Source organism: Myxocyprinus asiaticus, chromosome 25 (genome assembly GCF_019703515.2).
Source record: "Myxocyprinus asiaticus isolate MX2 ecotype Aquarium Trade chromosome 25, UBuf_Myxa_2, whole genome shotgun sequence".
Classification (NCBI taxonomy): Eukaryota; Metazoa; Chordata; class Actinopteri; order Cypriniformes; family Catostomidae; genus Myxocyprinus; species Myxocyprinus asiaticus.
In genome coordinates this window covers 400,063-413,375 of record NC_059368.1, presented here as the reverse complement: position 1 = coordinate 413,375, position 13,313 = coordinate 400,063, and the positions used below count along the sequence as shown (strand labels likewise).

Below are 13,313 nucleotides of genomic sequence, written 5' to 3'. Positions count from 1 at the left end.
TGGTCTAACCAAGTTTGTATACACTCTTGGTTCAGTTCCTGTTAGTCGACGCTTTCCATTGTGTGTACGTGCTCTGAACCTGTTGCCACCATAACTGATTGACATTTGTTTTGTGCCAGAAGTTTGAATTTACGGTACATTTCTAGTAGACTCGTGTTTATATTATGAACATCAGGTCTGCTAAAAGCCAGTACAGTTAGGCAAATCACAATGTGACTAGTGTTAAAATATTTTTAACCCTTAAATGCCTGGGATTTTTCCCAAACGCTCGTACATATCTGGGTCTTTAGAGACCCAGCACTTACTGTGTGTATATATATATATCCCAAATGCCCAGAGTGTACAAAAGAGAACAAAATATATTGCTTTTGATGTTTTTTCATAAACCAGAATGAGCTTTATTGCCAAGTATGCTTGCACATACAAGGAATTTGTCTTTGTGACAGAAGCTTCCAGTGCACAAACAATACAGCAACAAGACCGAGATAAAAAAGGAATAAAAATAAAGTGAATAGAAAGTGTGTGTGTGTATAGACATACACAATAGGACAATATATGTATGTACAATATACAAATCTGTTATATACAGAAGGGAATGTAGTGGCAGAAGAGGTGTGGGTATGTTTGATAAATATAGACTAAGCTGTGTATTGCACATAATTATTGCTCAATGAGGCAGTTTTTTTTTTCCAATTAACATTTTTGATTCATAGACATATAACAAAAAGCAGAACATATATACATTGAATTAACATTTAACCCCTCCCCAATCACCAACCCCATCCTGACCCCCAATGAACACCCCTGTGGTCACAAATAGAATACACAAAAAGAAAATATAATAATCATATATAATTCAAACTAAACATCGCTCTACACAGCCCCTCCCCAAGAGTCCCCCAAAAACAAGAAGTAATTGCTCCACTTCCTATCAAAGAAATTCCGAACCCCCAGCTTTCTGTTTGAAATCTCCTCGAAAGCAGCCAACCTCCCCATCTCCGCACACCACTCCGGAAATTATGGCGCTCCATCCGACTTCCATCTCCTTAAAATAATTTGACTTCCAATCATAATACTTGTCAGAACCCAATTGTTTGTTTATCCCCCAAATTTATGACCGGCCCTTTGCCCAAAATATAGAGTCTGGGGCAGAATGAAATTTGAGTGCCTAAAACGTCACATATAAAACTCTGAACCTTCAACCACAATTCTAGGATCTTAACACACCCCCAAGAAACATGGGTTGTGTCTCCATCTTCTGACTGGCATTGCCAGCAGGTGGGTGTGTCTTTAAAACCAAGCCTATACAATCTAGAGGGGGTCCAATAGAATCTGTGTAAAATCTTAAATTGCATAAGGCACACCCTTGCATCTCTATATACAGACTTGACATTTTTTAGAATGCTAAAACAGTATGAATGAGGCATACTGTATGATCCAACCCCTAAGAACCGCCTTAAGTGCCTCCCAAGCCATGCCCACATAGGATACTGAGGACAAGTTGGTATCCATATAAACATTGATTTCAGCCTTTAGCATTTGTTGGAATTCAGGATTTTGCAGAAGGGATACATTAAAGCGCCAACTATATAATTTCTTTTTCTCCGAATGTGGCAACACCTCTAAACTCACCAGGGCGAGATCTGAGACTAAGATGTTTCCAACTGAGCAATCCACAACAGATGAAATGAGGGACTTAGATATATATATATATATATATATATATATATATATATATATATATATATATATAAAAATCTATTCTAGAATAAATTTTATGGACTGATGAAAAAAATGTATAGTCCCTACCAGATGGGTTCAAAAGTCTCCAAATATCTGTAAGACCAAGATTTGTACACATCCTGTGAAGCGTCAATTTTGCTCTAGGGGGCTTTCACACTTTTGCTTCACTATGATCAAGGACATCAATAGATTAAAATCACTTCCCAATATTATATCATGAGGGGTGCCAGCAGCTTGCAGCATCCCTTCAAGATCTATAAAAAAGCCCTGATCATCAGGGTTAGGTGCATAAATATTAGCCAAAATCAACCTTTGCCCCTGAATTTCTGCTAAAACAATAATAACGCTTCATAATTTATCTTTAATCTGTTTGAGACATTTGAATTGTAGATGTTTATTTATCAGTGTAATGACTCCCCTGCTCTTACTTGAGCCAGCACTAAAGAAAACATGTCCACCCCATATCTTCCCAAATTTTTCAGCTTCATGAGGGGAAAGAAACACTATATCATATTTCTTATTTTTAAGAAAAGAAATAACCTTCCTTCTTTTTATGGGGTGCCCCAACCCATTCACATTCCATGTGGAGAGAGACAACCCACTCATACTAACATTTGACATATTAGAAAAATTAAATTGTGTGTCAAAAATAAAATTATAAAGATCACATTCCACATTGGTGCAACAATCAACCCCCGAACTTTCCCCAGAACAAAACAAACAGAAAAAAGACAAATGTGCACATTAACCCCGTGTACGACAGCGCCATCCATCCCTCTAAACTCAAACAGTCCATGTATGCCTACGAGAATCCCCACGACAACTTTGCCATTGGATTTCTCAAGTCTGGTGCTTCTATACAAAAATCTGTAAGACATAATTACATAACAGAAGATAATCCATAAAACAAACTCCAGCCAATAGGCAGAATAAACATGTAGATTCATCCACTTAACTGTCTCGAAGGTGTGTTCCTCCACAAAACAAATTCCAGCCTCTAGCAGAACCAGCACAAAAAAATAAAAAATCTTTTTAAAAATGGGCCGTTCAGTTGTTCAGGGAGTCAGACTCACTCCAATGTCCTGCAAGAGGTATTGCACAGAACAAACTCCAGTCAACAGGAGGCATAAGCACCCAAAACGAGCAGATTCATCCACAAGCTGTCTCGAAGAAATGATACTACACAAAACAAACTCCAGCCACTAGGCAGAACCAGAACAAAGCGAAACGAAAAAGGTGCCCAGTTTCCTCGGACAGTCAATTGTATGTTCAGTGAGATAGGTCCACTAGGCGGCAACATGAAAATCCCCAAATGGTTTACTCACTCCAGTGTTTTTATGAAGGACTATGCTTGCTGTGGCCATGTCAATTCTCTACGGCCATCCTTAGTATCTATTCTCTGTTTGGCTGGAAACATCAGTGCAAAAGTGACCTTCCGTTGATGTAAGAGATTCTTGCATTCCTTGAATCGATCACGTTTCTCTCTTGTCGAATTTGCAAAGTCTGGGAACAAGAAAATGCTGTGATTCTTCCAAGAAAGCATTCCTTAACTCCTCGCCTCACGTAACATGAGATTTTATCGGATGATCTCAGAAATTTGGCCAGAATTGATTGGGGCCTGTCTCCCTCTGTGGATCTCCAAGCCACAACTCTGTGAGCTCGCTCGATTTCCAGCTTATGGACTGTTATGTTGGGCAGCCTCGGGAAGAGCTCATCTAGGAATTTCACCATATCTCGGCTTTCCTCATGCTCAGGAATTCCAACAATTCGGATGTTGTTTCATCGATTACAATTCTCCAAATCCTCCAGTTTTTCCCAAATGCACTGCAAGTTTGTCTTAGTCGCTAATGGGTTAGCAGCTAATTCCCTCTCCGATGACTCCAGATAATCGATCCGTCTCTTGACATCCGACAATCTTGTAAACAACTCAGAGAATTTTGTCTCCATGGAAGTGATCGATCGCCATATTACAGCAAGATCCTCCAAGTCTGCAATGGCTTTCGTCAGCATTGCCGACACATTCATCAATTCATGCTGGATTTCTTTCAGTTCAGTTTCTGTAGCTCCATGGAATCAGCTCGAACACGTAAGTGTCTTTTTTTCCCCCTCCCAATCTGGAATTCCCAATTCCCACTACTTAGTATCTTAGGTCCTCATGGTGGCATGGTTACTCACCTCAATCTGGGTGGCGGAGGACAAGTCTCAGTTGCCTCCACTTCTGAGACCGTCAATCCGCATATCTTATCATGTTACTCATTGTGCATGACACCGCGGAGACTCACAGCATGTGGAGGCTCGTGCTACTCTCCGCGATCCATGCACAACTTACCACACGCCCCATTGAGAGTGAGAACCACTAATCGCGACCACAAGGAGGTTACCCCATGTGACTCTACCCTCCCTAGCAACTGGGCCAATTTGGTTGCTTAGGAGACCTGGCTGGAGTCACTCAGCACGCCCTGGATTCGAACTTGCGACTCCAGTGGTGGTAATCAGCGTCAATACTCGCTGAGCTACCCAGGCCCCCTCGTAAGTGTCTTTTAATGTCTCCAGAGCCCGAGGATTTTGAATTCTTTGACATATTGTCTTCATAGAACAGTTAAGAATCAAGGTGCATCGAATCTCACCAGTTTATGACACAAATAGTAATAAAACTAGCAAAGTGTGCAAAGCTCGCTGCTCACACGTCTGCTCCTCGCATGGCGTCACATGACTCTTCGAGTAAGCATCATCTTAATTTGTTACTCAAAAAAGCATCTTGCTGTCTTAAAATTAGTTGACAAATTAATTGACAAATCTTGCCCTATAACTATTGTCCGGGAATCTAACGATATCAATATAACCCAAGTGTGGGGTAAAAGGCCCCCCTCGCCACCTTTTTTATAAAAACTGAATTTTAATCAAAACAACCTACCGTTATTATTTCTATTCATCAATATTCAATAAAAATAAATGTATTTCATAAACTCGATACACTTTGTGTCCAGAAAAAGCTATTTTGTCTTAAGGTGTACCTTTAGCCCCATTGTACCCTGTTCTTGTAGTAAATTGAGTTGATATTTGGTGGGCAATTTTTTCATACTACAGGATATTAATTGAATTGTAAAATTAATTATTAAATCCATAAACCATAAATATGCACATTGCAGAATGTATAATTATATCTTTATTCAAGTGTTGAACAATAATAATATCATATCCACATGGTTTCCAATCAAAGAAAATGACAAGATATAGGACAGAGTTCAGATACATACAGTTTATAATAATGAGAGAAAAACATTATTGATTGTTATACATTATAAGGGGGAGCAACAAGATTTTACAATACAAAGAATAATTAATCAATATAATGTAGTAAAAATCAATCGGATTTTACAGACTTTACAGTAGAATAATACATGGTTGCAGGCTGTAGTCCAAAAACTATGGACTACGTGTTTTTAGAATGGGGGTTTTCAACATATAAGTAAAAAAATAATAATAATAATAATAATAATTTTGATGCTGTATTGAAATAGCATTTCTTTTTTTGTTGTTTTTTTTTTTTTTTAATCACAGGGCAGCTTCAGAATTCACTTTTGATGTAGAGTGTGTAAATTATGTTGCAGAACAAAACGTCCAAATATCTTCAAGTAATGTTTACCACAGACTTTATCTTACACATTCAGCGGAAAAACCCAATTATAAAAACCCCACTGGAAAATCCAGAGGAAACCCATGGAGACAAACTGACGTCATGGCTGAACATCTCTGTTGTATGACATCACTGACGTATTTACGTAATGCCTCCGTCATGTGTTTTTGTCCGCGTGATGACTGACTGGGCATTGTAACTCGTTGCTACACATTACTTATCAACGCGTCTGTCCGCCACTGTGTAACGAACTACACGTTACCAAACGCAACTCAGTCTTCAGATATTTTTTATTCCAAGCTGTTGAAATGTATCAACGTTTTTATCGATGATCTGAGACTCTGCACTGTCGCCAGGCCGACTCGATAACTTCGAATAACGCTTTTACCCCGTAGCGAAGCTTACCTGACCAGCAGGGACGTTTTTAAGAATTAATTTTATTTAAGACTTTCGTTTTTGAAAGTTTCACGAAATCACTAATTCTACCAGGTGTAGCACATGGCAAGGCTTAGCTCATGGATATTAATTAGGGGTTGCCCATATTGCATGGTAACCGTCCAATGGAAAAGGATTAATCCGTAAATACTAATTATATAATGCTGTTTAGGTTGCTTCGCTGCAGCTAATTGGGTGATGAAGTTTTAGCTCATTAATATTGATTAGGTGTTATCAACGTTGCGTTGTTACCCCAGAAACGACGCACAAAGTAAAAGACTCACGATTATTAATTGCATATTTTCAATGCACAACTTGTAATATATAGATAATATGGACATGTGTTGGTAATCTCCAATGGCAAAGTCTTATCATGAATGTTAAATAGCTTTTCGTGGCGTTGCGTGTTCGGCTTCCAATAGCGAGCGCTTGGCTCATGAATATTAAGAAGCAAGCCTTCTCCGTAGTAGGATTCGTCAGTTTTCGCGTTCGGTTTACAGGTGCTGTGATTCTCTAGCAGACCGGATGTAGCGCGCGTTCTCCAGCATCAATCCAGCAGCTCGCGGGCGCTGATAATAACATGCCGCGGACGACAACATAACATTATTCCTCCATAACATACAAGAGAAGTGGAGCACATCACGGACAGGACATGTGAGGAGCTGCCCGCCGGGAATCGGTATGTCATTCATCATTTGCTTCTTTCCTAGCAACAAGCCATCGTGTGATTGGATGCTGTGTGGCGCTTATAATGCAGCGTAATGCATGACAGCAGAGCTGCAACTCTCTTATGTGCATTTAAACACTTCAGCAGCACTGACAGACACTCACACATTCATATTCACTCTTCCAAAACAAACGAGAAATAATCATATGTCCGTGAGATGTTCATATCGCGGCCTGAGCGCGTCGAGCGCCGCTGTCCCTGGTGCTGAACGCGCGTTCATCGACACTGTTAATGCACGAGCGCATGATGAATGAACGAATGGATGAATGAGGAGAAATTATGTTTGCAGTGGTGTTATGCGTGTGTGTGTGCATGTGAGAGTGTGTGTGCATGTGTGTGTGCATGTGTGAGTGAGTGAGTGTGTGTGTGTGTTTGTGTGTGTGTGTGCATGTGTGTGTGAGTGAGTGTTTGAGTGTGTGTGTGTGTGAGAGAGAGTGTGTGTGCATGCGTGTGTGTGCATGCGTGTGTGTGCATGCGTGTGTGTGCATGTGTCTGTGTGTGTTTGTGTGTGCATGCGTGTGTGTGTGTATATGCATGTGAGTGTGTGTTTGTGTGTTAATGTGTGAGTGTTTGTGTGTGTGCATGTGTGAGTGAGTGTGCATGTGTTAGTGAGTGAGTGTGCATGTGTGAGTGAGTGAGTGTTTGTGTGTGTGTGTGTGAGTGAGTGTTTGTGTGTGTTTGTGTGTGTGTGTGCATGTGTGTGTGAGTGAGTGTTTGAGTGTGTGTGTGTGTGAGAGTGTGTGTGCATGCGTGTGTGCATGCGTGTCTGTGTGTGTTTGTGTGTGCATGCGTGTGTGTATATGCATGTGAGTGTGTGTGTGTGTGTTTGTGTGTTAATGTGTGTGTTTGTGTGTGTGCATGTGTGTGTATGTGTGTGCATGTGTGTGCGTGTGTGTGTGTTTGTTTGTGTGAGTGTGTGTATGTGTGTGTGTGCATGTGCTTGTGTGTGTGAATATTTGTGCATGTGTGTGTGTTTGTGTGCGTGTGTGTGTGTGAGTGTGTCATGTAGTTGTTGCTTTTATAATAATATTTTGCAGCTAAAGTGTGATATCAAAGAAATAGTTCACCCAAAAATATAAAATTCTGTCATAATGTAGAAATGTAAAATTTGAAGGAACATCCTGGTCCATCTTTTCAATATATGTAAAAGATTATATCAGCTATAGTGGCAGTTGATAATGATACACTTTTTTGTTTAAAAAAGGATCCAAATGTATAATAAAAGTTAACTCAAGAATGTGCAACAGATGACAAGATTTTCACTTGACAAAATGACTTTAATTCCATGTTGTTTGACTTCAGAAGACTTGAAATTATGATGCACAAACTGCATGAACTACATTTATGATATTTTAGGTCTTTTTTAAGCTTTAAAGTGAGTCACTATCAACTGCCTTTGAATTGAGAATAATTAAAGTAAGGCACTTACAATGGAAGCGAATAAAGATTAAAATACTCACTGTTTCAAAAGTATAGACACAAGACATAAACAATATGTGTGTTAACATGATTTTACTGTGTTTAAATCACTTACTAACCACATCTGTGGAAAGTTATAGACAGTTTTACAACTTTGTTGCCATGACGACATAACACCGCAAACCCTAAAACGAATGTAAAAATGATGATTTAAACAAATTTTTGTTTTAACAGACGAATTCACTTTTAATTAAAATTAATGTAAGTGCTAAAATTATAATCTTCACATTTCAGACTTTAAACCCCCAAAAATTGGCCCCATTGACTTCCATTGTAAGTGTCTCACTGGAACACACATTTAAAGAAAAGGAGGGATGAGTCGAAATGTATTTTTGTGGTAATCAACATTATGCCACAAATGCTGTCAATTGAACTGAACTTGTATTGAACCCGGAATATTCCTTTAATAACTGCACAGTTGAACACAGGGATTAATAACAGTCTGTACATGGATATTGTTTCTTTACTATACGTGTTTGTCTCTATCCTTCAGCTGTGTGTGAGTTCATAGAGTAACAGTTGTTCATGTTAAAACTCAGCAGATAAAAGTGACTGATGGAACAGAAATTTCATACAAACGCTGCTGCTTTTTCCTTCATCTGCGGCTCACAATGCCTCATCTTTCATTTGAAGACTTTAAACACTGATCTGGATCATTCAGAAGGGAACAGTGCTCTCTAGAGAGAAAAACAACGCTTGTTAAACAGTAATAATAGTTTCAAAGCAGTGATGCACTCATCAGAGCAATAGAAAAGATGGTTTATTGTATTTGTATACAGACAATTAAAGAATCATTAGAATAGCGGCTGTGTTTAATAAGCACAGCAGGTCGCAATCGTTCCAGGCATTTTTGTGCTTGAAATAGCAATGGCACTGACTGTGAGGCGCTCGACTCTGAGAAACGTCAATAAAGTTGACTATAGCCAGTGTGGGATGAGGACACACAACTGTCATATATTCATCTGATCATGGAAACATTTGCAGTGTCATGCTGTTAGTATGTTCAGGAAGTCAAACTACAAATGGGAAATATGAGAAAGTATACTTATTTTTAAGGTTTTCTTGGGATACGAGAAAGTATTTGCACATTTTTTGGTCATTGTTTACATAGTAATGCAGCTTGTATTATGGGAATTGTGAAGTAGCTTGATATGGAAGTAGGTCAATGACGTGAAGCTAATTTTTTTTTTTGTCCAGATTTGTTAAATATTCAAAAATAATAAAAAATGCAATTCACAACAATGACTTGAACACAGCTCTACTATGATGAACTTGTTTTCAGTCACTAAGTTCAAAAATGTTATTACGATATTTTGTTAAAGTAAACAAATGTCATGTGGTGTAAAAAAGGCTCAATAAAAGCTCAAATTTGGAGTAGTGCAGAATAATATTTTATTATTATTTCTTAATATAAAATGAGCAATGAAACAATTTTAAGTATGATTAATATTTGAAAAACTTTTATCAACCAAGTAAAAGTCATGTGGTGTAACCAACCCCTTTAGACACTCATGACTGATTATTTTTTTCATATCATATAATTTGGCCATATCTGATTATTTGATTAGATTTCATATTTTAATAATACCTTTTAATTGATTACACCACATGACATTTTTTAAAGTCATTAAATCTTTTTTGTTGAAAATACTATAAATGTTGTTCAAAAAATTGTGAAACCAACACGGACTCAAAGATTTCTCTGAACTTGACATGCATGTTTTAAACTAGATTTTTAAAAGATTGCTAATTTTGATCAGCTTGGACAGCCAATGTATAATTTGTGCATGCGTTCATATTGTTCTGATGTATTGTAATGTGTGTTTTAAACACAGTTTAACCAGGAGCACAAATGTACTGATGAGAGGTGAGATCTTCACTGTATAATGAGATGCTTTTGCACACTTTCAGCTTTGAGATGGTCTAGACCTGTTCATAATCTCATTATATTAGTAAGCATGATTCAGCTGAAGATGCATCTCATATGAGCAGTAACACATTTCTCCCAACATCATAGAGTAAAGATAGATTCTCCAGAGCTTTACAGATCTTCAGCATTCAGAACAGACTCATCTTCAGCTCGGTGTCTTGTAGCTTTGGGGTTTTTTATTTACTCACAACAGTGAACAAACTCTTACTTTGAGGATCTCGATGGCGAGCACCATCACTCTCATTGTCTGCTCAAATCTGATTGGTTAGTCCATTAGTTCATTCATCAATTCTTTATCCAATGAGAAAGCAGGAGAAGGTTATTCAGTGAGCTGCTCTGCATCACTTCCTCTGGGCTACAGGAAGTGTGTCCCACAGTGTGTGTTGAGTTGAGTAAAGAAGCACATTAATTCTGATGTGACAGTGTTTGTTCTGTCTGTGGAAATACTTCTCGGGACTGTTTTGCGAGACTCTTGTTTTGATTGTTGTTTTTGTTGTTTGATTTACAAATTCCCTTTATAGATACCTTTAAATATAAAACCAGCTTTATAAACTTAGAAATGAGCAATATTCAATAGTTTCTTCATGTTTAAAGAACATAATCATCCATTAAATCAGATTTCAGATACAGAGAAAATCGAGTCATGCATTCGACCCAGATTCACTCGTCATCGTGTGTGTGTGTGTGTGAGTGTGAGTGAGTGAGTGAGTGAGTGTGAGTGAGTGAGTGAGTGTGTGAGTGTGAGTGAGTGAGTGTGAATGAGTGAGTGAGGTGAGTGTGAGTGTGAGTGAGTGTGAGTGTGAGTGAGTGTGTGTGAGTGAGTGTGTGTGAGTGAGTGTGTGTGAGTGAGTGTGAGTGTGTGAGTGCGTGTGAGAGTGCGTGTGAGAGTGCGTGTGAGAGTGCGTGTGAGTGGGCGTGTGAGTGGGCGTGTGAGGAGTGCGTGTGAGTGCGTGTGAGAGTGCGTGTGAGAGTGCGTGTGAGTGGGTGTGAGAGTGCGTGTGAGTGAGTGAGAGAGAGTGTGTGAGAGTGGGTGTGAGAGTGCGTGTGAGTGCGTGTGAGAGAGTGCGTGTAGAGAGTGCGTGTGAGAGTGCGTGTGAGAGTGCGTGTGAGAGTGCGTGTGAGAGTGCGTGTGAGTGGGTGTGTGAGAGTGCGAGTGCGAGTGTGTGCGAGTGTGCGAGTGCGTGTGAGTGTGTGAGTGTGTGTATTTAACATCGAAGGACACATTCAGACTTTGAATGACTTTTGGTATTCTCATTTATTTGCAGGTGTTGTTTAGAAAGTTTTGAAACCTGCTGGAAACCAGCAACAACTCAACATCAGCATTATTTTTATCATATCAGCTTATGTTTCTCATGACACGTGATATTCATTTAAAAACAGTCATTGGTCGTTATTGTTTTTATTTAATAAAATATCTTATAAAAGATCACATACTTGCATAGAGTCACATGTTGACATGCTTGTTTGCACTCTGTAAATAAACTCTTATGTGTATATGTGCAGATGCTGTGCTTCATTACATTAAAGCAGTCATGCAGTAACCAGATGTGCACTCAGAAGTGAACAGAAATGAAATAAAAAGTGTTTATGGACTGAGTACTCTCGTAACAGCTATTGTTTTGAGTTCTGATGGTTTTGGTACCAGCAGTTCTGTTCATGTTGTACTGTGAAACAAATCTGGAGAATGACAAACTCTAAAAGTGGATTCATACATATAAAAAAAAACAAACATTGAAAGCAGCTTAGAGGAAGGCGTTAAAAGTTAATTTATTTGCCTGATAGAGTATTTAGCACAATGCTCCAGTGTTGGTCGCCATTTGCAATTGTGTGTTTTAGGACCAGAAGTTCTAATTTTGCTCATCACTTAAGGCAATGGCAATTAAGGACAACAGCCCATTTCAAATAAATGAACACTTACATGCACTTTTCTTTTTCTTTGAGTGTAATTAAACCGTCTGTGATTTAATGCTGGAGATAAACTGCACTGCTGCTACTTTAATCCCCACTTACAGCATATGATAAACTGAAAAAACATCTATTAATGCACCACATAATAACACACAAAAGTAACAGAGAAACGTGTACAACTATGCTGGATCATATTGCACTGCTTCTTTTGCATGTTTTCGTCTGCACGATTTTTATTTGTTTTGAATAATTGTCGGACAGCATTTAAAAGGTTATTTTCCCAGCTACTGTAGATGCTGGTGTTGAACTATCATCATCATTTAGAAGTCTCACTGAAGCATCATAAATCTAATATGCAGGTGATATTTGAATTATTTGGAACTGTATTGCTTATAAAATCTTGAAAATTAATAATTTCAAAAATAATTTCAAAAATCATATAATTCATGATAGATCTCTAGATAATCACCAAATCAGGAATAATTGAGATGAGACACTATTGAATTACTGGAGGGGGGGGGGGGACTGCACACCCGAGGTAGTGTGATGTGAAGCGACTCGTATATGCATTCATTTTCAATAATGCAATGGTCAGGAGTCAATTATGCTGCTTATATCACAGTTACCACATATACATATCTATATAAAGTTGGAAAGTCTATAAAGACATTTTTGAGGTCTTCATCAACAGAAAAAAACTTCTGTGCCTAGAAGTACTTTTTTACGCCACCAAGCTGCTGTTACTAGTTCGTTTTGAAGTTTGTAATTTGTAAACATTTTGCTTGACCAATGTGTTTCTCTGGTTATATTGCTGTTGTTGACTGTAGATGAAAGTATCTAAATCAGGTTGAGATCAGACTCTGGGTGTATGTTCTTCTGTTGTTGATTTATTCCTGTGCTTTGTGTTGTTGTACTGTTGCATCATCCAACTTCTGCTGAGCTTCAATAAGCACTCAGTTGGCCTGCAAAATGTCCTGATAAACTTGGGAATTCATTTCTGTTGATAATAAAAGCTGTCCAGGCTCTGAGACAGTAAAGCCCCAAACTATGATGTCTTCTCCACCTACTGTACTGTTGAGAAGTTTGATTAGCGTTATGGTGGTTTCATCTGTCCACAGAATATTTGCCAGTTGCTCTTTGGAACAACAACACACTTCTGCTGTTCTGAGTTCATTCTAGTTGAGTGTCTTATATATCCGTTTCTTAAAGGCTGCAGAAGAACCAGATGTGATGGGCATGATTATAGCATCATGTGTTTATCACCGATGACCAGTTTGTGTGTGTGTGTCCTGATTTAAGCACACAAGCATGTACATAACAGGATGTGTGTGTATCTATATGTGATTCAGGGGAGTGTGTGTCAGTGTGTGTGTTCATGAGTATGTGCATGCATGCAGTATGTAGGCCAAACACCATGAGCAAAACGAGTCTTGATGCGCTGCACTCCAGGCGAA

The 13,313-nt window shown here is 38.6% G+C and overlaps 1 protein-coding gene across 1 annotated transcript in view; it reads left to right on the top strand.

Moving 5' to 3' along the window:
- Positions 1–6,346: 6,346 nt before the first annotated feature.
- The window catches only part of pak5 (p21 protein (Cdc42/Rac)-activated kinase 5), a 72,391-nt gene continuing 65,424 nt past the window's right edge, over positions 6,347–13,313 (top strand). Inside the window, exon 1 of the mRNA XM_051654595.1 lies at positions 6,347–6,494. The gene's annotated coding sequence lies outside the window, so the exon portion shown is untranslated. The remainder of the gene's footprint in view (positions 6,495–13,313) is intronic.